The sequence below is a fragment of the Apium graveolens genome, chromosome 6 (assembly GCF_009905375.1).
Source record: "Apium graveolens cultivar Ventura chromosome 6, ASM990537v1, whole genome shotgun sequence".
Lineage (NCBI taxonomy): Eukaryota > Viridiplantae > Streptophyta > Magnoliopsida > Apiales > Apiaceae > Apium > Apium graveolens.
The window spans coordinates 210,468,863-210,496,521 of NC_133652.1; positions in this window are offsets into that span (position 1 = coordinate 210,468,863).

Sequence of the window (27,659 nt, forward strand, 5' to 3'; positions counted from 1 at the left end):
CTCACAAAAAGTTCAAAGTCTTTCAAATGGATGTGAAAAGTGCTTTTCTCAATTGAGAATTGGAAGAAGAGGTATATGTTGAACTACCTCCAGGCTTTGTAGATCCTAAATTTCCCAATCATGTCTACAGGCTTGACAAAGCACTTTATGGCATTAAGCAAGCTCCAAGAGCATGGTATGAGACTTTAGCTCAATTCCTTCTGAAAAGTGGATTTCACAGAGGCACAATTGACAAGACTTTATTCTACCTCAACTATGGAAAGGACTTACTTTTGGTACAAATATATGTTGATGATATCATATTTGGTTCTACAAATGCCAAACTCTGTGAGAGGATTCGCAAAACTAATGCAGCCAAGATATCAAATGAGTATGATGGGAGAACTCAACTATTTTCTGGGCCTTCAAGTCAATCAAAATGAAGAAGGCACTTTTATCTGTCAATCCAAGTACACCAGAAATTTACTGAAGAAATTTGGAATACAAGATTGTTCAACTGCATCCACTCCCATGGCCACTGCAACCAAGTTAGATAAGGATACTGGTAAATCAGTAGATATTACTAACTACAGAGGTATGATTTGGTCTTTACTCTATTTAACTGCAAGTAGACCTGATATCATGTATGCTATCTGTCTTTGTGCAAGATTTCAGGCTGATCCAAGAGAACTTCACTTAATAGCTGTGAAAAGAATTTTCAAGTACCTCAAGGGTACAGCTGATTTAGGATTGTGGTATCCTAGGGAATCAGATTTTAAGCTAATTGGTTACTCAGATGCAGATTTTTCAGGGTGCAAAATAGACAAGAAAAGCACTAGTGGAAGCTGCCAATTTCTTGGAGGCAGATTGGTTTCTTGGTTTAGCAAGAAACAGAAGTCAATTTCCACATCAACTGTAGAAGCAGAATATATTGCTGCAGTAAGCTATTGTGCATAGATTCTTTTGGATGAAAAATCAGTTACTGGATTATGGGTTAGAATTTTCTAAAATCCATATTTACTGTGATAATCAAAGTGCTATTGCTGTGACAGGTAATCCAGTTCAACACTCAATGACAAAGCACATCAGCATTAGGTACCATTTCATAAGGGAACATGTGGATGAAGGTACAGTGGAATTACATTTTGTTCCAACAGATCAACAGCTAGTAGATATCTTCACAAAACCACTATATGAAGCTACTTTTATAAGATTGGTAAATGAACTTGGAATGGTTTCAGGTTCTTTCTCTACATCTGCTTAGTTTTTATTCTCATGCATCAGACTTTTTGATCAGTATTTACAGATTGTATTATCTCTATGTAATCTGTGCTTAATTTGAAATTCATTAAATGCTGATTGTTATTTGATGTGGATCTATATCCTCTAATAAGTGTTTTGAATATTCTGTGACTATTCAATCCAATGAGGATAACTGTGCTAGATGCTAACCTAGTAGTCTTTAACATACTAGAAATCCCATGTTTGAATTAATTGTTCATGTGGAAACTCATTAACACAAGCAAATTCTGATATTGAGCTTAGTCAAGTTTAATTTGTGTATCTTATTACTAAGTCACAAACTAGATTCTTGTTTCTTATCTGTCAAATTCTGATGTCAATAAATCTTAAGGATGAACTACATTTTAAAAAAAAAAGAAAAGAAAAGAAAAGAAAAGAATAAAAGTCAGGTACTCCTTTGAGATCTAAAGTAAATATGTGGAAGGGAAGAACCAAGTGCATTGATGGTATTAAGTAATATGCATTAGAAAAGCAAATAAATTTTCTTGGTGACTTTTTACATTCTCTGATTACTAGAGAAATACTCTGACAACAGCATAAATTTTGATAAGCAGTCGTGACTCACTTACACTGAGAAGCCACTGTAAAAAGAAATTTCAAAAGATGCATAAAATGAGCACAAACAGTTGAGGTGGACTCATGCATAAATTTGTTCTATAGTAGACTTCATGATTGATGACAGATTTTAAGCATATTTCTGAGTTATGCCTTATTTATAAGATGTACTGAAGTTTATCAGACTTTAATCTTTATCTGATGTTTTGCTAAAATGCACATACTTTTACTCCATATGAATGATGAAAATTATTATGGTGATTAAGTTGTTTTTGACAAACAGTTAAGTGTCATTTGCATAATTTCTGAGGACAAGTTCTGATGGAAGTTCTGATGATTAAACTCTGAGGAAAACAAGTCAGTCTTTGTACGGAGAATTACAGAAACAAACATTCACTTATTGAGTACAGAAGCCAGATTCTGATGACTGTTAACATCTGATATAAGTTAAGTTCTGATATTAAATCCTGATGGAATCCTTGATGCTTACGTGGCATTTTTCTTTACTTGCTTTATTTGTGGTAAAATCTGAAACAGTCATATTTAAATCAGAATATATTTGGGTAAAATAAAAACAGTCATAATCATTATGGGTTAGTGGTTAACGTGTTGGTCCTGAAAACCTGCATGTGCACGTTAATTATTGCTTATTTTACGTGCCCATTAACTCCTGTTCTAACCGTTTACTGACTGTTAACATGTTGCCAGGTGTAAAGTGTATCCCATGCTTCAAAAAAATATAATTGTTGAGTGGAGAGAGTATATATATGGGAGTTAAAAGATATTCTAATCTTTTATTTACTTTTCTATTCTTAATCTCTCTTATTCTCTCTCTCTCTCTCTCTCTAATATTCTCTGAAGCGTTTTCTTACAGGACTTTTATCAAACACCTTGCAAACACTCTCTCTTTCTCACATAATTTCTTACAGAGATGGCACCAAAAGACTTGATTTTCAATGGAGCTAAGTTTGTCCCCAACAACTATGCGTCTATTCTTAGCAAGGCTGAAGCTCCATCAGAACTTCACTTTATTCATGATTTTCTTGCTAATTCTGATATTGGGTGTGCTTTGACCCAACTAGAAGCAATCTCTGGAACCCAAGTGCTAGAGTTCTGGAGAAGTGGAGTATATGATGATGGTGGTGCTCAAGGGTCCCCAAGTATAATCTTTACAGCAGGGGAGGATGAGCATGTCGTAACTTTGGCTACAGTATGCCAAGCACTGCAGTTGCCTGAGAATAGAGCCTATACAACTGTTGAAGAGCCAGTTCTTCAAAATCTAATGGCCAGTCTGGGGTATGAAAAGACATTGGAAGCTGGGACAGTTGAAGAGATCCAACATTAGGAGGGAATGGAGTTTCTTCTTCGACTGCATTACAAAGGCTTTTGCAAACAAATGTTCTAATTTCGATGCAATCCCTATATTCAGTCAACAAATCGGGTATGCTCTCATTAATCAAACTGATTTTGATTATGCTAGTGTTGTTTTATGTTTCATTGGGGATAGGATGACAGAAGATAGAAATACTGTCTATTTTGCTATATTTTGTCAGCTTATTTATAGTTTTTGTTGTGATAATAAGCCCCAATTAGCTAGTGAGTTAATTTCACCATTTATACTAGCTAAAAGAGCTTTTAATGACTTATTATCTACTAATAATAAGAAGTTTGTGTTGAGACCCCTCCGAATTCCTTTATCTGTCAAACAAGCCTTAATAAACTATGATCCAAGAACATACACTGCACTTTATCCTGATGTTCAACCATCTGAACCACAACCATCAGCACCTACCACCTCCACACAAACACCTCAAACTTCTACACCATAAACAAAATCTACCATCAGACCTTCATCTTCCAAACCTTCTAAGAGGACAAAGTCTGTTCCTCAACCTCTACAAAAGAGAAGGAAGATGATCCTCAGAGATGAATCTGATAGTGAGGATGAAACAATTGAAGCACAGGTTCCTGCATCAGAACCTGTGATAAATGAAGCTGAGAATGTTACTTCTCAGAAAGAAATAGCAGCTCAAAGTTCTGATACTTTGACAAGGAAATTTGTAAATTCTGATGCTGCAACAACAACTCCTTATTTGGCAATGAGATTGAAGAAAATGAAGGCTAGGAGGTATTTGGCTAAATCTTCATCAGAAGATAATGAAGAAGCAGAGGAAGGGGATCAGGAATCTCTGATCTCACAAGAACCAATCATTTTTGAAGCTCTGATTTCTCCAGCTCAAGCCACAGACCCTGCTACTGATATAGTGATAACACCTCTCGATTCGTTAGGGTTGGGGATGGATATGGAACCAATCAGAAGTGCAAATCGCCGACTCTCCAATAAAAGCTACAGATGATGATAAAGAACAAACTGACAACTCTGAGATAGATATTCACAATTTGAATATACCTCAAGTTCTTTATCTGGAAGCTCCAACTACTGAAGCTCAGCCATCTACAGTCAATTCTCCAATCTTAGATGCTGAGATACCATCTACATCAAAGAGACCAGCTCTGGAGATAAATTCTGATGATCAGAATTTAGATGATGTTATTCTTGAATCTCCAGTTGCATCACACACTCTTGTACTGTCAGAAAATGATGAAACTTCCTCAAGTTCTGGAGACAGTATTTTTGTTGAAACTCCTGTTCCTATTCTGGGAAAGGAAGCTTTGGTGAAGAAAATTGTTAGACAGGATGCTCATGTAGCTTGGGAAGAAACTCACAGGGGAGTTGAGTGGACCAAGAAGTGGAATGAATCAGATTTTATTCCATGCACCAAAATTCTGACAGAGAATGTATCAAAAGCTGATGAGTTATTATCAAATTCTGATTTCAAAACTCAACTCAAGGTTATAGCTATGAGTACAAGAAGTCTTCATGGTCTACATTCTATTACTCATTCTAAGGTTGATACACTCAAGGAACAAGCTGATAAGCTAGATCTACATCTCAAGCTTGACAAGAATAGGTATGTCAGACCTACTCTTGAGAAAATTGAAGCCATTGAGAAGGTTCAAGAGGAGCAACAGGCCCAAATTGCTGAGGTTCTGGTTAATCAAGCTTCTCAGAAAGCTCAATTGGTTGAAATCCAATCTTCAGTTGAACTTCTTCTTTCTCTCTTACTTCCTAATGATGCCAAAAAGGGGGAGAAGGTAGTTAAGTCCAAATGCTCACCTACTCAAATACTGAAGAAGAAGGATGATAAAGGTGATGACTAGGGAAACTCTGAAAAGAACAGAGGTCAAAGAAAAGTTCAAGGACAATCTTTTATACAGAACAAGTCAAATTCTGATGCTGTGAATGCTCAAAGTCTGAAGTCAAGTGCTGATAAACAAATTCTGATGTCAAGTTCTGATATTTTGATTCAGTCAGGATCAAAAGACACTCAGAAGTTTATGTAAACTCGGAAGCTAAAAGGGAAGCAGACTACTGTTTATTATAAAGATCCTAAAATCCAGACTCTTGATGAGGAGATAGAAAGAAGATTATTTCTGAAACACAATCCATGAATGGATTTAGAAGCTGTCAAGGAGGAAGAAGCTAGATTTGCAACTGAGAAGACAAATCTTAAGTCTAAAGCTTCTGATGCAAAGAAACCTCTAAGGCCTAAGGAAAAAGGTATTGTGATCAAGGAAAAGACAAATTCTGAAATTTCAAAGTTCAAGACTAGATCACAGACTGAGAGTGATCCCAAAGACAAAGGGAAAGGAAAAGTTGATGAACCAACCAAGTCATCGGAGATGAAAATTCCTCAAGTTTTGATGAAACCAGAGTGCAAAATGGTTCAAGTAAGTAATGATAATCTTGTTGAAGATGAAACTGTTCAAATTCTGAAAAAAAGAAAGATAATTGAAGAATCTAAAACAATCTCTGACACTGCCCAAGTTGTTCAGAATGAAGGACAACAAGTTATAGAAGAAACAGCAAATTCTGATCAAGCTATCAAGACATCAACTACTGACAATGTTCAAGTTGATTTGAATAAAATGACAATTGCTGATAAGAAGAAGCTGTTATGGAAGAAAGCTACTCCAGTTGAACCAAAATCCAATCTCATGATTAATCAACTCGCTATATTTGGGTTGAGATCCAAGCAACCTAGAGATAGAGCTGGATTAGGTTCTGACGAAGAGAAGATTCAAACAGGAGTAGAAGTTACTCTAAAAGATCCTTTCATGTTGACAGACAAACCATATGAATAAATTAAACAAAAGCACTTGGACAAAGTGTTGTCTGATCAAGTTGTGATAGATGCTCAAGATAAGGAGAATCTAAAAGAGAAATTGATCTTATTTCTCAATGATGGAAGGACTTATAGACTAGCTGATACTGATGTATTAAAGAAGTCTGTCAGAGAGCTTCAACATATTCACTATCTTCTGGAAGTAAAATCTGATGTTAAAAGAAGATGGTCAGAATACATTTTGAAGGTTATAAGAGATCTACTCAGAATCTCTGGTACAAAGACTTCTCATTACAGTTCAATGATTACTGAAGATAATGGAAGAGAAATTCCTATGCTGAAGAATTCTTCTAAGGTGGAAGTTATTCTGAAAGGAAAATGCTTATGTTATAATGAAAACTCTTCACATCCTAGAGTTATCAGACTTGGTGATGGAATTGAAAGAACATCCATTCAAGCTCTAAGAACAGCCATTTATCAGATTGGTGATAGTAAAGAAGAAGAACTGATACAGGTCAAAGCACAGTTAGTTGAAGTTCTGAGGAAAGCTGAAGACAAGCTGGTGAAAGATTTTGTTAAGAATCATTATGGATTCAGATTGATCCAGTAATATTGGTAAAGCTGGATGTTCTGTAAGTTGTAATTGATAGTCTTATTAAACTCTTATTGCATTTGAACTTAAATATTTTTGACTTCATCAAATCTATTAACTTGTATATTCTTGCATAATTTACAAGTTGGGGGAGATTGTTGGATATATTTGAGATGTCATGTCTAATATGTTTTATGTTTAGTTTTCAGATCTTAACAAACAGGAAATATCAGTTCTTACTGGAATCAGTACTTACTGGAAGTCAGGACTTAATGTCATATCAGGACTTAAGGTCATATCAGAACTTAAGTACGGCAGGACTTACAGATAATGAAGGAAGCTGATTAACAGTAGAAGATCGAGACTAATACAGAAAAAGATATGCAAGGAAAGAGTTAGAGGACTAGAAGAATTATATAAGATATCTGATTCATATATTTTAGGAGACAGAATTATATTCCATATCAATTAGAAGTTATCTTGTAACTATGTACTATATAAACACATACATAGGTTTACACTATATGTGTTATCATTATCGAGAAGATCATACATTGTAACCTAGCAGCTCTCGTGATATTTGTTCATCACTGAGAGAGAACAGTTCCATTTTAGCAAAGTTTATTATATTGAATACATCTGTTTTGTGTTACTTGTGTTCTAAATCAATTTGATTGTATTAAACACTGTATTAAACCCCCTTCTACAGTGTTGTGTGACCTAACATATATGTATCCTTTTAAACATCCACAATAAACATAACATGATAGTAATCCAACATAAACAATCATTCATATTTAAATTGTTTGCATAAAAGCATTTATTACACTCCTCCACTTATCATCACAGCATATCGACCAGAACATAATTTATATATTTGGAGCATAGTCATCTAATAATCTGCTAAGCTTTCCACTTTCTTCAATCAATATATCAGCACGAGCATTCAAATTATTAAGATGTTCTTTTTGTTAAAGATTCGGGCATTAAAACGCGGCGGAAAATCAAAAATTTTGAATCCCTACCGCAAGATTTATGTATAAATACTGGATGATTATGAAGAATAGGATCATGTGCCTTAATAAAGCTTTCCTTATGACTGTAATGGGCATTCTGATATTGATGAACCAACACAACAGCCCTTCCTTTCGAAGATCTGCTCTCCAAAGGTATCCACACGAATGTCCGATCATCCAACGATCACCGGAGCCGGTAGTAGCCAATTTGGTTGCCTCTTCATCTCTCTCTCTCTCCCTCTCTCTCTAGCCTCTCTAGGATGTAGAGCTGCTAGGGGTTTTCTCCAAAAATATGATGTAACTTTTTTTAATTCTAAAATATGCATCTCAATGTATATATAGGGGAGAGAGAGGATTAAGGCCTAACCCTAAACCTAATGGGCTTCTAAAACACCCAATCTATTTTTATGTTTATATTATTATTAAATTGGAATTCTAATATATTTACAATTAATCAAGTCCCACTTAATTAATTTAATTAAATTCGAATTAATAATAAATAATATTTAAATTCATAATTTAAATAACACTCCGTTTTAAACGTTCTTTGTGTGTGACCCTTTAGGTTATTATTACATTGGAAATAATTTTATTTTATATTAATAAAATTATAAAAAATGAGTGGCATCTAGTAATACATCATTGCTACCCAAGTAATAATAATAGTTGGTGATTCAATTAAACCTTTCGTGAATAATGTACAATGTAATATAATCCCTTTAGGCTTATATTATAGATCAAACTCGAGGCATGCATTGTGTCATCCTCTGCAAACATTTAATCCTTCTTTCCTTGATCAATGAGTAAACTATTAAACACATCACTATTTGAGCACGACCATGCATTTTATAGTCTTACTCAATCAAGAGACCAATAATATCACTCCTTTAATAAAGGAGGGCTAAATCCCATCTAGATCATTCATATTTTTCATACGATTCGTAATATACCCAATGACTACTTTTATGATTACCGGTCAAGGATAACTTTCTATAGTATCAAAGTATATTAATTCTCGTATAAAAATATAATGATTTCAGGTCTGATGACCAATACATCATTATCATTGTGAGATCAACTTATGACACATTAAACATGTAGTATCTCACAATGGTCAATCCAGGACCATGTATTTAATACATGTGCTTGTGTTTTGACTTTAGTATCACCATACCTATGATCAATGAGATGTGATCATCAGTCAACAAACACACTAGTCTCAACGTATTTATTATCGTCCCTTAACAATAATACTTGACCAGGGACCTTTAGGAATAATAATACTATTCTCATAATCTCATTTCTAAGTCACGTACTTAGAGATATAGATTTACATATCATATTCCAAGGATATTTATTAATCTAACATTTTATCGCATAAAATAAAGATATAACAAAGTACTAAACAATAATCCATAGAATCATAATTAATATTCCAAATGTTTCAAAATATAAATATAATAGTGTTGTCTCTAGGGCGCACACACTAACAATCTCCCACTTGCACTAGAGCCAATCGCCCATGTATCTAATACCCATGGAACTAGTATGACCTTCGTGCTTTTGCTGCAACAAAGCCTTAGTCAGTGGGTCTGCAACATTATTATCAGTATGAACTTTACATATATGTATATCTCCTCTTTCATTAATCTCTCGAAGAAGGTGATATCTCCTAAGTATATGCTTTACCCGAGAATGGGACCTTGGTTCTTTAGCCTGCGCAATGGCTCCATTATTATCACAGTAAAGATCAACTGGATCTGTGATCGTCGGAACCACACCAAGTCCCGTTATAAATTTTCATTTCCAAACAGCTTCACTGGCAGCAATATACTCAGCTTACATTGTAGAATCAGCTACTGTATCTTGCTTTGAACTCTTCCAGCTTATAGCACCTCCATTAAGGCAAAACACAAAACTTGACTGAGATACTGAATCGTCTTTGGTTGTCTGGAAGCTAGCATCAGTGTAACCCTTTACCACCAGCTTCTCATCTCCTCCATACACCAAGAATGAATCTTTAGTCCTCTTCAAGTACTTAAGAATATTCTTGACAGCTGTCCAGTGACCCTCACCGGGATTAGACTGGTATCTGCTCGCCATGCTCAAGGTAGACGAAACATCAGGATGAGTACATATCATCGCATACATTATAGATCCAATTGCTGGAGCATATGGAACTTTGCTCATACGGCCCTAATCATCTAATGATTTAGGGCAGTTGTCTTTTGAGATCAATATCCCATGAGACATTGGGACATATCCTCTTTTTGCCTCTTGCATCCCGAAACGATGCAATACTTTGTCAATGTATGTACTCTAACATAGGCCGATTAATTTCCTTGATCTATCTCTATAGATCTTGATCCCTAATATATAGGTAGCATCGCCTAAGTCCTTCATGGAGAAACTATTTCCCAACCAATCGTGACAGTCTATAGAGAAGGTATGTCATTCCCTATTAGTAATATATCTGTTACGTGCTGATTCTCAATGATCAGGAGAAGCTCAGGATCTGACTATTTTAGATGTCATCAGAATTTGATGTGCCATCAGGATTTGATACATCATCAGTATCTGTAGAACATCAGTATCTGAAGATAGTCTGTTGTGAAGATTAAGTCTGTTCCTTATTTTGAGGGATGGATATATATTCGTTCTGAGTTATAGGACTTTGTATATTCAGTAAGGGATATGTATCATTTTCTGTAAGTATTTGATAATGCATATCCTAAACTGATTTGTAGCAACTGTGTATTATATAAACACAGTTTAGGTCATCACATAGTGATTAACTCGAGCATTGTACGACCTGGAAGCTCTCAAGAACATCAGTATTTCTTGAGAGAGTTTGTAACAGTTTTTATCGGAAATATAAAGAACTGTTATATTTTTATACTTGTTCGAAACGTTTATACAATTGTATCCAACCCCCTTAAACAATTGTATCTTTACTGGGAAATAATTGGTATCAGAGCTCACTGATAAATTTACAATCATAAGTGATCTAAATAAGTCTCTAAACAAGTATGAAAGTATTAAAATCCCCATTCTGAAAAAGATTGAATATCCTACATGGAAGGTGAAGATGCTCATGCACCTAGAGGCTACAGATCCAGACTATCTTGATGTAATTAATGATGGACCCTATATGCCAACAAAACTGGTACCTGCAACTCCTACTGTTGCTGAATACTATCAATTGAAGGAAAAGAGTGAGTGGACACCAGAAGAGAAGGTTGTTGTGCTGAAGGATGCAAAGGTAAGAAACATTTTGCATAACAGTCTTGATTCTGTGATGTCAAATAGGGTTATAGCCTACAAGAGTGCCAAGGAGATTTGGGATGCTTTTGAAACTCAATGTCAAGGAACCATGGCCATCAGGAAGAACAGAAGGGTTGTTCTGATTCAAGAATATGAACACTTTGAGTCCAAGCCTGATGAAAGTCTCACCAACATCTATGACAGATTTCTCACCTTGCTCAACAATTTGTCCTTGGTGGGAAAGGTGTATGATCGAGAGGATTCAAACACTAAGTTTCTGATAGCCTTGAATGAGGAATGGGAGACTCAGACTTCAATCATATGACATCAGTATAATTTGGATATAATCACTCTGGATGAAGTCTATGGCATGCTGAGAACTCATGACTTGGAATTCCAGCAAAGGAAGGAGAGGAAAAGCAGTAAAGGAAAATCAGTTGCTTTGAAAGTGAATACTAAAGCTTCAAAGGAAAGGTCTGTTGAAGTTGCAAGGAAAAAGAACAATATACCAGAATCAGATAATGATGATTCATCATCAAATCCTGATGATGATACTGATTCTAATACCGATGAGAACGTGACAGATTCTGATGTCATGCAAAAGGCTGCATTGTTGGTTAAGGGCTTCAAGAGGATGCAATTCAGGAAGTCTCAGAAGAAAAGAAGCTTTAGGAAGAAGTTCACTGGAGGGGAAATGAAGTCAATTGGAAGAAGAGATGGAAAGGACTCTAAAGCTGGAAATGTAGACAGGTCAAAAATCAAGTGCTACAACTATGATGAACCTGGTCACTTTGCTATAGAGTACAAGAAGAAAAAGCAGGACAAATGGAAGAACAAAGCCCTGATTACATCAAGCAAGAATTGGATGGACTCCTCTGATTATGAAAATGAAGATACATGCTATGCACTGATGGCTAGCTTTGATGATCCTGCTTCTTCTGATTCTAAGGTATCAACACCCTTCTTCTCTTTTGATACTGAAGATATATCTGAACTGAAAACTATTCTTAAGTCTCTCCATGGAAACTTTAAAAATAAGATTCTATAGAACAATAGACTGTTTACTGAGAATGAAATGTTAAAATCTAGGAATGATCAGTTGGACTCTGACTTAGTGAATCAGATTGAAATTATGAAAGAATGTGAGAAGGCTAAACATACACCAAAGGTACTAGAAGCTAAGTACAGTATGTTAGAAAATGAATTAGAAAATGAGAGGAAAACTCTTAATGCCCGAACTGTTTCAGGCAAAAAGGTTCATGAGATAATCTCTAAGAAAAACTGGAAAGAATGTCTTGGTTATGTAGATGGAATTAAGGATGTTGACACTGAGAATAAGACTACCCTTAAGACTCCTGTTAATTTTATCTCTTTAGAAGCTGATAAACCCAAATCCATCTATGAAAAGGGTTCAACATCAGCATCCCAAAAAAATCAGTAAGTGATAAATCTCAAAGAAAGGAAAACAAGGAAACCATTAAGACTGTTAAAAAAGAAAAGAACATAGGACCTTTGTCTAAAAGACAATTGAAAAAGAAATTATCTGAGGTTACTGACAAACCTCAAGTAAAAAGTCCTAAAAGGAACATAAATGGTAAGCATGGTATTTCTAATGATTCTAATTATAAGTTTATTCCCAATGCTCCTTCAAAAACTTATTTTAACTATGGTAATACTAATCATCTTGCTATTGATTGCAGGAGGAGTAAGAAAATGAAAACTGCTATTCTTGAGTCTGATGTTAGGGGTAGATCAGTATTTTATAAACCACAAAATCCTTGTTTTCATTGTGGTAGTAGTTAGCATTCGATTTATACTTGTAGTTCCTATCATAAGCTATATCACAACTATTATGAACCTTTGCCTAAATTTACTAAAGTTGCTTGTGTGCTCAATTCTTCTAGTTCTATTAAATCTGTTTTTGACAAGACAAATCCTGATAAAGGAAAGACCGTCAGAAGTATTCTTGACTCACAAAGGCTTAAGTTGTCCAAAAAGAGGGCCCAACAAGTGTGGGTCCTTAAAATACCTTCTAATTAATTATTCCTCTGACTGCAGGGTAACAAGAAAAATACTCTTGTCTTGGATAGTGGATGTTCAGGACACATGACTGGAAATAAATCCCTGTTGTCAGAATTTGATAAGAAGGTTGGCCCAGATGTATCTTATGGAGATGGAAATGTAGGACACACTCTGGGATATGGCAACTTGATAATTTGAAAGGTAGCAATAAAAAATGTAGTTCTAGTGGAAGGACTGAAGCATAATCTTCTAAGTATCAGTCAAATCACTGAGAAAGGTTATCATGTGGTATTCTATGACTTACACTGTGAAGTTGTTCATAACAAGTCAAAGAAAATTATCTTGATAGGATACAGACATGGCAACATATATGAAGCCAGGATGCATGAAAGTCTTGAGAAAGAAGCTACTTGCCTTATCTCAAAGGCATCAGTAGATGAGAGCTGAAATTGGCACAAGAAGCTCTCACATCTCAACTTAAATTCAATCAATGAACTTGACGAGAAGGAGCTAGTAAGAGGATTACCAAATATGCTATACTCATCTTATGGTCTTTGTGATGCTTTCAAAAGTCTAAGCAAAGAAGAGTAACTTTCAAAAGAAAAAAAGAATTCTCCATCAATGAACCATATCACATGTTACACTTGGATCTCTTTGGACCAGTGAACATAATGTCTATGAACAAGAAAAGGTACACACTTGTAATTGTTGATGATTTCACTAGATACAGTTGGGTTTATTTTCTACACAGGAAAGATGAAACTCCAGAAATTCTTCTGGATCATATAAGGCAAATTGAGAATGGATTCACCCACAAAGTAAAAATTCTGAGAAGTGATAATGGTACTGAGTTCAAGAACCAAATATGGAGGAAGTCTGCAAGTACAAAGGCATACAATAACAATTCTCAACTCCTGGTACACCTCAACAAAATGGTGTTGTTGAGAGAAAGAAAAGAACCCTGATTGAAGCTGGCAGGACTCTGTTGGAAGAAGTAAAACTACCCACTAGGCTGAAGTAGTAAACACAGCATATTATACTCAGAATATCACGCTGATAAACATACATGGTGTTACTCCTTATCAGATGCTGAAATAAAAGAAGCTCAGCCACAAACATCTTCATGTATTTGGATGTAAGTGCTTTGTTTTGAGAACTTATACTGATCAGCTAGGAAAATTTGAATCAAAAGCTGATGAAGGAATCTTTGTTGGATACTCACCATCAAGAGCATACAGAGTTTTCAATCTGAGAAAAAATACTGTAGTTATCTCCATAAATGTATCTTTTGATGATAAGAAGATTCCTGGTTTTGAAGAAGATTCTCATGAAAGTCTAATCTTTGCAAATGAAAAAGCATTGTTGAAATCTAGATCAAACTCAAACGAACTATCAAATCCTGATGATCCAAATCCTGATACTCCTTCAGATTCTGAAGATGATCATTGTACTAATGAACCTGCACATATTGAGGGGAGCAACAACAATGTTCATCTGATGGTACTAACACTGAAGAATCAACTCAAGGTTCTTCTCAAACTTCTCATTCTGGTCATTCAGAATCCAACATTGATTCAATATCAGATGGACATGATTCAAGTCCCAAAACTTCATCAGGAGATAACAGCACAGATTCAGGGGGAGCCTCAAATGCATTTGATGAGGCATACAATTCAGGGGGAGCATCTAGCTCCAGAAGGACACTTCCTAGTGCCAGAAATGGACTAAACATCATACTCCTGATCTAATCATTAGAAATCCTGATAAAGGTGTAAAGACAAGGAGTGAAACTCAAAATGAATGTTTGTATCATAATCTACTTTCAAAATAATAGCCAAAGAAAGTAGAATATGCACTCAAGGATGCAGATTGGGTCATGGCTATACAAGAAGAGTTGAATGAGTTCGAAAGAAATAAAGTGTGGAAGCTGGTGCCTAGACCTAAAAACAAGTCAATTGTAGGCACAAAGTGGGTCTTCAGAAATAAGACTGATTCCGATGTTACAATTATCAGAAACAAGGCAAGATTGGTGGCTAAAGGATATTCTCAATAGGAAGGGATTGACTATGATGAAATATTTGCTCCTGTTCATAATTTTCTTGGCATATGTTGTATACAAGAAATTCAAATTATTTTAGATGGATGTCAAGAGTGCATTCGTCAATGGAGAACTTGAAGAGGAAGTCTATGTTGAATAGCAACCGGGTTTTGTGGATCCTAAACATCCTGATTATGTTTATAGACTTGGCAAAGCACTCTATGGACTAAAGCAAGCACCTAGGGCATGGTATGAGACTCTTGCTCGATTTATGCTGTAAAGTGGATTCAAAAGAGGTACAATAGATAAAACTTTATTTTATCTGAATCAAGGTAAAGATCTGCTTTTAGTTCAAATTTATGTGGATGATTTCATTTTTGGATCAACTAATCAAAAACTGTGTGATAAGTTCTCAAAGTTTATGCAATCAAGATATCAAATGAGCATGATGGGAGAGATGAGTTACTTCTTGGGATTGCAAATTAAATAGACTGATAATGGTATTTACATTAATCAGTCAAAGTACATAAAGAATCTACTGAAAAGGTTTAATATGCAAGATAGTGCAACTGCAACTACTCCAATAGCAACTGCTACAAAGCTTAATCCTCATGAAGGTACATCAGTTGATGTCTCAAATTAAAGAGGAATGATTGGTTCTCTTTTGTACCTAACGGCTAGTATGCTAGACATTATGTTTGCCACCTGTCCGTGTGCAAGATTTCAGGCAAATCCAAGGGAGCCATATCTTATTGCAGTAAAGAGAATTTTCAGATATCTCAAGGGTACTGTATCACTTGGTCTCTGGTATGCAATGGATGCTGATTTTGCATTATGTGGTTATTCAGATGCTGATTTTGCTGGATGCAAGATAGACGGAAAGAGTACATCTGGGAGCTGTTAGTTTTTGGGTGGCAGATTAGTGTCATGGTTCAGTAAGAAGCAGGAATCTATTTATACTTTGACTGCTGAGGCTAAATATATTGCAGCTGGGAGTTGTTGTGCTCAGTTGTTATGGATGAGAAATCAGCTCATGAACTATGGAATATAAAGTGATTATCATTTTCTAAAATTCCTATTTATTTTGATAATCAAAGTGTTATTGTTATGACAGGATACCCAGTGCAACACTCTCTTACTAAACATATCAGCATCAGATATCACTTTATAAGAGAGCATGTTATGGAAGGAACGATTGAGCTTCATTGTGTTCCTACTGATCAGCAGCTGGCTAATATCTTCACGAAGCCATTACCTGAAGCAGCATTTACAAAGCTTGTCAATGAACTTGGTATGGTTAGTTGGGACAGATAAATTCTTTTAAATTTATATTTGATCAAATTCTGATGTGTATTGATCCAATCCTGATATGTCCTAAATACTGTTCAAGATATTAAGCTGGAAATATTTGATGTATTTTATTATATGCATGATGAATTACTTGAATTTATTAGCTAAATGTGATGTATGAATATATATATATATATCATTGTCATTATTGCAATCAGTCTAGGGAGACGCGTGTTTAATAAGACATCTTTTGGTTAAATTATTAAGTTAACTCTACACTTAATAATTTATCAGTCTCCTAGTCCTTTGATATTCCTTTTTTATCTTGGTTATTTAAACCATCATTCTCATTCAGTCAAATCATCTTTTCCTATACACAAAACACCCTTTTCACTTTCATTTCTCATATTTCTTCTTCTCTATCACAAAAATGGTTCTCTACTTGAACTATGAAAATTTCAATATGGAGTTCAGCTGTGAAGACTGGCAGCAGGAATGGCACATCACTGCCATTCCCAATGAAGTGTGGAACTCGGTTCCACAGGAGATTTTGACAGATCTCCTGTTCTTCGAGAGGGATTATCGTCTCCATATCGATCGTCTGGAGGAAGAAAGATGAGAAGTTCGTCGTCAGCAAGAACAGATCATCCGTCTTGATGTGCTTTTTATGGAGAGTAGGAGGAACTAATAAAAATCATCATGTTCATCTAACTAGACTAGGATTTTCTTGTAATCTCTTTTGTATGTAATCAAAGAAATTCATGAAATTTACTCATTTGATCTTTTAATGAAATTTCTTTTGTTTACAAGATTTAGTCTCTGTTCTTTAGCTGTGTATGCATGTTCTTGTTCTTTCATCGTAGCCTGTTAATCTCTACATCACACTATTAACATCTATCTTTTGATGATTCTTGAGATTAAAACTGTGGTTTTCTTATAAGTTTGAGTTGTTTTAACAAACACTGATGAATTTGAATCGACAAATCCTGACAGATAAGAGGTACCAAATACTGATGACAGGTCAGCTTATTTTAATTTAGAATATTATTGAAAAATGATTTCTAAATTATTTAATGCTGAAAAAGTGATTGTCTACTTAATTATTGTTTAAAAGTGGATAAACTGTTGAACAAAGTCACACAGCGATTTACTATAAGAGCAGTGCGTTCTTTGTTGCTGATTCCGCACATTCCTCCACTTTCCACTCCAATTTTTCAGTAATTATCCTCTATCAGAAGTCTAATTCACCAAGATTCCTTCTTCAAGTGTGTTACATACAACTAAGCTCTGCAAACTTATATTTACAGAAGAACCTCTGTGACACATATTATTGTTGGGTCCCAATATGTTTGTAGAAGGGGGGGTTGAATACAAACAGTACCGAATAATCGAATTAAATGCGGAATAAAAAATGTGAAACAAAATTCAAGTTAAATAAAAATATTATTAAACTTGAAAGGTGTTACAACAACTGTATCGATTACAAGGAATTAATCTCAAATTAATTATCACAAATCTAGAATAAATTCGACATGAACTTTTTCTATTTTTGCAATAATTAGAATCAAATGCTAAACGCGATTTGAGATTAAGTTCTAGGGATTTTAATCCGCTAGATTGATACACAAGAGCAAGATAAAGATTTCTAGTGGATTGGATTTAACTTTACAATCTAGAAATTTAATCTTGAAGTATGCAGATGAAAAGATGAAATATTTCTTCTTGATTTTCTTTTCTGCCTTGTTTCTTGACTTCTGTTTGAATGATATATTGATATGCTGCTTCTCTGCTTCTATTTAAATCAACAAAACCAATAGAATTGACTTGGCATGACAATCCTATAGCTGGCAAGACTTTCGGTAGGACAATTGAATGAACTAGCAAGACAATCTGAATGAACTAGCATGACAATCAGAATGAACTAGCATGACAATCAGAATGAACTAGCAAGACAATCATCCTCCTAGAGTAACTTTCGGTATGACAATGGAAAATGGCCTAGCATGACAATCGGTATGACAATCCTGATTGTTATGCTAGTTCATTTTCAATTGTCTTGCTGATTTAATGCTTGAATTTAATCCAATTAAGCTTCTGAAAATTCCTAAAATTCCTAGAATTAATTCAGAATTAATTAATCAATTAATTCAATTAATAAATAAATTATTCTTTGCAGATATAATTTATTTTCTTAATTAAATTAGATGACTTAATTAATTAATAGAGAATTAATTCTAGTCTTGAGCAGCGACCATTCTTCTGCAAATCTTCTGAAAATCACTGAAAATTATGAATCAATTCCATCACTTCAACGTTGACACTCGATGTACTGTCTGGTTCATGAGTGACTAACTTCCGTGACGTTTCTTCATGTCTTGACTTTGACACTTTGATTTTCTTCAGATTAAATCCTTGTAATTAATGATACTCTGACGAGATCTCTGTCACTTGATTAAATCCACGATCTTGATTTATATCACTGAGGCATGATCAATTTCTTGAACTTCTTCCAGTAAATTAATTCCTCAAGTCTGTAGATGAACCTTGTCTCTGAATCCTTTGACAGATATTACTTTGCGAGATCTCTCTGACGGTAGATCCACTATTTACTTATTACATTCTTATTTGAGTTGAGTTGAATCCTCGAATATACAAATAGGCTATGACATATGACTTACAATCTCCCCCTATTTGTTTGTTAGACAATAACACACAAATACCTAGAGGATAACTCAACTAACAAATAAGAAAAAGATATAAACATACATGCAAAGTAAATAGAAGAAAAGTTCTGGATGAGATTTAACATTTTCCAGATTCCAAGTAGATGTTCCTCTAGACTGAACATATCTTCAAGTAGTTCCATCTTCTTTTGTACAACCACATTTCCTGTTGAGAAGCCCATATCTCTTGCTTCTCCCCCTATGAGAATCAACTGATTAAAGAAGATCACCTTCGTTTTACCACCTCTCCCGTACAATAGGATCCGCAGATAAAAACCAATGGTACTCCCCTAACAGCTTCTTCCCTTACTAGGAAATCACCTTGTGTTTACCACCTCTCCCGTACAATAGGATCCGTAGTTAGAAACAACAATGGTGTGGTGTAGTGTACATGTAGGATCTTTTTCTTCCTCCCTGCTATTTCTCCCCCTTAGTTGAGGAATCCTCCAAACTATTACTTAAGCTTTTATCTCCCCCTTAAAGAAGGAATGTATGCCGTCGTCTGAAGGAGTTCTCATATTTCACTTGGTTGGAAAAGAAATAACAAGTAGTTTCTCTTTCTTCCTCACTGTGAGTGTGTGATTGTGTTTTAGTGTACCTCACATGTGTTTCACTCTTCTCTCCACTCGTGTTTACACTCATTCTCACAAGTGTATCACTCCTCTCATAGCTCCAAAAATCAGCTGTACCTGCAAGGAAAATCACCTTAGCCATCCTTAAGGAGGTCACAGGTGGTGCAATGGGAGTCACAAATCCCCATCCTTGTTAAACTCGTCAGATGAATCTGAGTCATAATCTATAAGTTGCTAGTTTCCCTTTTAGGGTTCCAGATTTGAATTCTGGGAAGGTAAACAATGATCCAACGAATTTAGCATAAAGATCAAAGTTCCCTTCTAATGTCTGTGAAGACATTTCCTTGTGACTTATCAGGTAATATCTGAATCATTGTCAACAAGTTGCCGATCTGCGCCTATGTCAGATCCACTATCCGCAGATGCATCCAGGGGATTTAAGCCTGGGGAGGTAGACACTGACCACTGACATATGGCTTTTGGATCAGTATCCTCTCCTAACACCTGTAAAGGCAATTGGTCCACTAACGAACCTTGAACAATCGAATCTGACCTTAAAATGGTCGAAACTCTTGTTTCCGTCAACTCATCCTTTGTGTGTGTAACCTCTTCTTGTGCATCAAGAATTGTTTATGTTTGACGTGGTGACACTACATCGGATACCTTGGCTGACAGGCAAAATTCAATAGACGCACCCTGTTGAGAGAATGAATCTAGTAACTGTTTTTGTGCCTTTTCAGCCATTACATCTTTTTGAGAAGATGTATGGGGGCTAGCAGTTGTCTCGGTTTAAATACTACTCATCTATGTAGGAGACAGAGCTACTGGGTTGACTACAGAACCTTCCTTATGTGGTGCACTAGGCACTATCTCCCTCACGCTCATTCATACTACATTTAGTGGTAAGAGAGTGTTGGTTGGTTCTGTTTTTATGTTTGTCTTTACAGTCTGGGATAGATGTTGTGGGTTTTCAACCTCATGACTGTCAATGAAAGAAAGTCATTGGAGACTGAACCTGTAACACAGAATATATGGTAATAGAGAGAAAATGATTTACAATAGTGATTTCAAAAGATTTTACATGAAATAAGAAATCACTAATGTAGAAAGAAGTTTGATTTTGTTTTTCAATATGAATGAGTTTTTGATAAAACATTGATCACTTAGGGTAAAGTCTAAGTAATTCTCATTCATATCAAAAGCTTACAAATATCTGCAACATAATGTTAACAACATATCATTGACCGATACTTGTCAAGTACTTTAGATACTAATTGTTATGTTGCATAATCAATATATCACTGCACATATAAAACAATATGATTGTGCCTAGTGATAAAATAGTTATAAATATGACGCCTCTACTAGTTCATATAAAATTATAACTTCTGTTAGAGTGCCATACCATGTCCTTGACGATTGCTTGAGCAGTATACTAGTTCATACCAACCTGAAGTGAGATTGTGAAGAAGAGATTGCATAGTCCAATAGATCTGCAGCTGCAAAGTCCATGAACTGTGGTGCACTGACTTCCTCTTTTAACTCACCAACCAGGAGTACACTTGTACACATCTTACTAGAGTACAATTCCAAGTGTAATGTGCAGCAGGTGTCTGATATGTCGTAATATTCTCAAGTCTCGTCACTGGTGCTATATGTTAGATACTGCTTCCTGATAATAACCTAGCACAATATACAAAATTACAATGATAACATTCCCAGCTTGCAAACAGCCATATCCCTCAGATAAACCTTTGCTGTTATCTCCAAAGGTAACCATGGGGCCAGCTTTCTCAATCCACATTTGATAGCAGGGCTCTATCTCCGGTCATATGTCTTGATGATCCACTGTCAAGAATCCACACTACCGGTTACACCTGTTTAATGCCCTGCACTACAAATGGATTAGACCTTCTTCGGAACCCAAACTTGGTTGGGCCCGGCATACTTGTAGAACTGTCCTTTATCAGGCAAAACAACATTTTTAATTTTAATTGCCTCAACTTTCTCAATGACTGAACATTTGACCTTGTAAACAGCGTTAACAAATTTCTGTTTAAGCTTAGGCACAAATGTCTCCTTTCTAGCCTTAGAAGGACTAGCAGTCTTAGACCTATCATGCTTCTTGTTATTCACATGCTGACGAGGAGTAGTCTTATCATTAGACACATGCTTACCATTAAAATAAGCATACATCATATTAAAAGCACAAGACATACAATTAGCAACACCACATGCTTTATGAGAGTGATTAATAGCAGGCAATTTATGCAAGGTAGACATGGCATTATTGTTATCCAACTCATGTGTGTCTGAGTTAGTCTCAGTTGCTTTCACAACTTTGACTGGAACTTTCGACTCACTTGACTTGGAAACAATCTTCTCATTAGCATGATCCTCAGCACGTATTTCTTCTTGAATAACAGAAGAGGTCGCATCAAATGGTTCAGCAATTGATGCTTTATAGAGGGGTTCATTAACACCCTTAAGCACATGTGGTACTTCCCTCCCTTTAGCACAGACATGAGGAGGGGAGTTTATGCCTAATTCTCCAATAGCAGCATTGTAATCATAACCTATTCCAGATGTTTGATTAACAGCTTGCTTACTGTAGAACTCTTTAGCCTTCGAACAAGAATTGAAGTAGGCTCTAACCTTAGTCTCAAGACCGGTGATCTTGTCTTTGAGAATAGTTTCGAGTTTTCTATAACAGTCAACTCTATTCTCTAGAAAAGATACCTGTTCTTTTAATTTGTCTTGATTAATGTGCACAAGTCTTAATTCATTGACCTCTTTCTCAAGGTCTGTGATCTGTAAACTTAACAGTTCATTATCACGACGTGCACAATCTAAGTTACCTCTTAGATGATAAACCATTTCAGCATCAGAAAGTTTTACCTCTATTCTTGACGATGAAGCTTTTCCATCAATAGCCATAAGAGCAAGATTTCCTTCATCTTCATCTTCACTGTCAGTATCATCCCAGCTTCTTCCCTTTGCCAGATAAGCCCTTTCAGAGTTCTTTCTTACTTGCTTTGGCTTCCTACATTCTGTGGCAAAGTGTCCCAACTCATTGCAGTTATAGCATCTGATGGTGCTCCGATCAACCATCCCTATTTTGTATCCACCACTGCTGGTGTTAAAGGATGAAGATCCACCTTTCTGGAATTTGTTGTAGTTGGACTTGTACTTAAGCTTGGGATTCCTCTTGAATCTAACATGGGAGAATCTCTTGACAATTTGGGCCATTGACTCGTCTTCCAATTGCTCCAGCTCTTCCAAGGAATAAAAATCATCACTTGATTGATTTGTAGTAGGAGGATCATATTCTGCTACTAACATATTTTCCTCAGCCTTGGAATACTGTACCATTCTCTCCAATTGTTGAGATTGCTGTTGTTGTTGACCTTCAGCTACAAGTGCAGTAGATGTGCTAACCATTCTATCCTTCCCGTAGACTTCCTTCTGTTGAATCTGCTCCAACTCATAGGTTTTTAACACTCCATAGAGCCTGTCCAAAGAAATCTCATTCAGATCTCTAGCTTCTCTAATGGCAGTGATTCTATGTTCAAGATGAGCTGGCAGTGTTAAAAGGAACTTTTTGTTGACCTCCCTGATTGAATAATACTTTCCATTGATGTTCAGGTTGTTGATCAACGCATTGTACCTCTCAAACACTTCAGTAATTCCTTCTCCTGGATTTGATTTGAAATGTTCATATTCAGAGGTTAGGATTTCCAACTTGTTCTCCCTAACTTCCTCTGTGCCTTCATTAATCACCTCAATAGTTTCCCACATGTGTTTGGAATTTTTACAGTTCATCACATGTCTGTTCATCAAGGGATCAAGGGAATCAATTAATATTAATTGAAGGCTGGCATCCAAGGAGGCTTCTTCCTTCTCAGCAGGAGTAAAATCTTCAGGCTCTTTTGGATAGGTTCTAGCTTCAGTAGTCACCACACCATCTATTATTACCTCCGGTTCAATAACCATCGGAGTTTTTATACCCTTCTTTAACAAGTTTGAATATTTGGGATTTGCAACTTGTAAAAACAATAGCATCTTCTTCTTCCACATGATATAATTCTCTTTATCAAATTGTGGAATTTTAACGGTTCCAACTTTATGTGAAGTCATTATGAATTTTTGAATAAATAAAAATTCAAGGAGTTGAAAAATCACAAAAGTCTAGGATCTTGATTTGTTCGTTAATCAGAAGGCTCTGATACCAATTGTTGGGTCCCAATATGTTTGTAGAAGGGGGGGTTGAATACAAACAGTACCGAATAATCGAATTAAATGCGGAATAAAAAATGTGAAACAAAATTCAAGTTAAATAAAAATATTATTAAACTTGAAAGGTGTTACAACAACTGTATCGATTACAAGGAATTAATCTCAAATTAATTATCACAAATCTAGAATAAATTCGACATGAACTTTTTCTATTTTTGCAATAATTAGAATCAAATGCTAAACGCGATTTGAGATTAAGTTCTAGGGATTTTAATCCGCTAGATTGATACACAAGAGCAAGATAAAGATTTCTAGTGGATTGGATTTAACTTTACAATCTAGAAATTTAATCTTGAAGTATGCAGATGAAAAGATGAAATATTTCTTCTTGATTTTCTTTTCTGCCTTGTTTCTTGACTTCTGTTTGAATGATATATTGATATGCTGCTTCTCTGCTTCTATTTAAATCAACAAAACCAATAGAATTGACTTGGCATGACAATCCTATAGCTGGCAAGACTTTCGGTAGGACAATTGAATGAACTAGCAAGACAATCTGAATGAACTAGCATGACAATCAGAATGAACTAGCATGACAATCAGAATGAACTAGCAAGACAATCATCCTCCTAGAGTAACTTTCGGTATGACAATGGAAAATGGCCTAGCATGACAATCGGTATGACAATCCTGATTGTCATGCTAGTTCATTTTCAATTGTCTTGCTGATTTAATGCTTGAATTTAATCCAATTAAGCTTCTGAAAATTCCTAAAATTCCTAGAATTAATTCAGAATTAATTAATCAATTAATTCAATTAATAAATAAATTATTCTTCGCAGATATAATTTATTTTCTTAATTAAATTAGATGACTTAATTAATTAATAGAGAATTAATTCTAGTCTTGAGCAGCGACCATTCTTCTGCAAATCTTCTGAAAATCACTGAAAATTATGAATCAATTCCATCACTTCAACGTTGACACTCGATGTACTATCTGGTTCATGAGTGACTAACTTCCGTGACGTTTCTTCATGTCTTGACTTTGACACTTTGATTTTCTTCAGATTAAATCCTTGTAATTAATGATACTCTGACGAGATCTCTGTCACTTGATTAAATCCACGATCTTGATTTATATCACCGAGGCATGATCAATTTCTTGAACTTCTTCCAGTAAATTAATTCCTCAAGTCTGTAGATGAACCTTGTCTCTGAATCCTTTGACAGATATTACTTTGCGAGATCTCTCTGACGGTAGATCCACTATTTACTTATTACATTCTTATTTGAGTTGAGTTGAATCCTCGAATATACAAATAGGCTATGACATATGACTTACAATTATCATACACACAACTTCACTATTCACATCTAACGAATATCCTTCCTCAACACCTACAAACATCATGTCATCTTCTGAGCTTTCACCCCTCTTCAGTCAAACCACTATTATTCATGGCAACACTTTTGGAACCAACAACTACTTGGCTCCACTTACACATCAGCAGTTTCCTCAATCTTTCCATGATATATAGGCTTTCTTACTCCAATGTCCAATTGGATATGCTCTCACAAGTCCTACTAAAGTCTCATACAAGGATGTAATGCAGGTATGGGATACAGCTCTAGTTATTGCAACAAATACTGGTTTCTCTTTTGAATTTAAGGGACAGAGGTATGAGGTTGATGCTGATGTTCTTGTTCAAGCTTTAAGATTGCCTTCCTGTGATGGTGCTCCTGACAATTATACAACTGAGCAGCTGTCTGGTGTGCTCAAAACTCTGAACTACAACAATTGGGAAATTGACAAGAACAAAGTTAAAGAGAGAATGGAATTTCTTCTTTGATTGCATCAGTAGATGTTTCTTGAATAAGACTATAAATTTTGATGCTCCTCCATCCACTTCTCTGAAAATTGGGTATTCTCTTCTCCATTCTGGTAATTTTGACTATGGTAACACAATTCTTCAATTCATAATTGTTAGGAGAACAGATGCATCAGGTGTAATAGGGTATACTAGATTTATTCAACTGATTTTTAATTTTCTATGCCCTAATTTTGAATATTATAATGATGAATTGCTTCCTGTATTTCAAATTTCTGAGAAAGCTATTACAGATCATATCAAAAGAGATGAAAAGAATAAGTTTTCAGGACTTCCCATCCTGTCTCAGGAGGTCAGGCAATTTCTATTGAGAAATAGACCTACTCCTTCACAAGTGCCTGCAAATCCTGATGCTGGCACCTCTGTTAAATTTCCTGATGCTGTGGAACAATACACTACCCATCTTATTTCTAACCCAAGCATTCCTTCTACCAAACAGAACTCCAATCCAACTTCTAAATTTGCCTTCTCTGATGTCTCTCAAAAGACATCAGTTGTACTAAAGAAAAGGTTGGTTAAGAAATCTGTTCAATCTAAACAGAGAGCTCAACAGGCCTCACTGAGTGAGAGTGAGAAGAAAGAAGAATGCTTTGCAGTTTAAAAAAGAAGGTTGATCATGCAAGATGATTCTAACTCTGATGATCAGATGCCCATTGGGGCAAGAATGAAGACAAAGAAATCAACAATAGCAATTCCTGATGACTCTGTTGACATAACTGGAACTAAGGAGCCAACTATTGATGCTAGTGCTCTGATGAAAAAGGTTCCGGTGAACAAAGAAACTGCTGAGCCAAAGAACCCTATCAAGAGTATGCTGAAAAGAAAAGCTGAAGATGTCGTTAGGTACATCAGAAAGAAGAAAAAGACTGAGTCCTCTGCTATGGATGTCAGTCCACAAGAACCTAAGTCTCAAAGGTACTTAGCAACCGAGGTACATCAAGTCCCACAAGAACCATCTTCTCAATGGGAAGATGCAGACAAAGAGGCTGCATAAATTATCGTTGATTTTGCTCAAGGTGATCTTCTTGCTGATTCTGAACAACTGCTGCAAGAAAAGAAGGCTCATCAGGATATATTGTCAAAAATGGATGCAGTTATTAATGATCTTATGTTCGAGGAGAGTACACAAGAACCTTCACCACTCACTTCTGAAGTAGCTCATATTCCTTCGGCCCCACAAGAACCATCAGTTCAAAGTACTGATGTTGGTCGAGTGCATTCTCCTGAAAAATCAAATCCTGATACATAAACAAATCCTGATGATCAACTGTCAATTCAAGCGGCTCCTACTGATGATTCATTGCTGCTAGCTAGTTTATCAAAACATCCTGATGCATTGTTTGTTCCTCCACTGTCATCACTGCCACTTGAGGACTCACCTTCAGGTATTGCTTATTTCCTCTGTTGTTCTCAATGTTTGTATGATTATAAATAGTCTCTTATTTGAGTTTACCTCTATTTATATAACAAGCATACTACTCCTCTCAGCCATCTCTTATTTCTTTGCAAAATGTGTGCTTGTGCCTTTTTGTGAGACTATGTGAAAATAATATGTGAGAAAATCAAATTTTGAGTGGCAGTCTCCTGTACTGGCAAAAGGAGAGGTAGATTTGAGAAAAGAATTTTATAAGTTTTTTCTTTGCTTATAAATTTTCTTATGTGAGAAACATATTACTGTTTAAAGTAATGTATTATGTGAGAAATGATGAGATCAGTTGAAAAGAAAAGAGAGATTTAGGCGTTACATTATTTTAAAGGCAAAGCAATTCTGCCGATCTCTGCCGATCTCATCAGAAACAGATAATTATTGCTAAGGATTCTCTTAAAGGCAAAGCAATTCTGCCTATCTCTGCAAATTCTTCTGAGGGTCTGTCTTGCTCTGATGACAAAACAGATAATTATTGCTAATGACGACAGTGATCCTGATGATCTTGACACAGCTCAGCTGAAGACTGCTATTGATGCATCTAAGAAGTCAAATGTTGGTTCTTC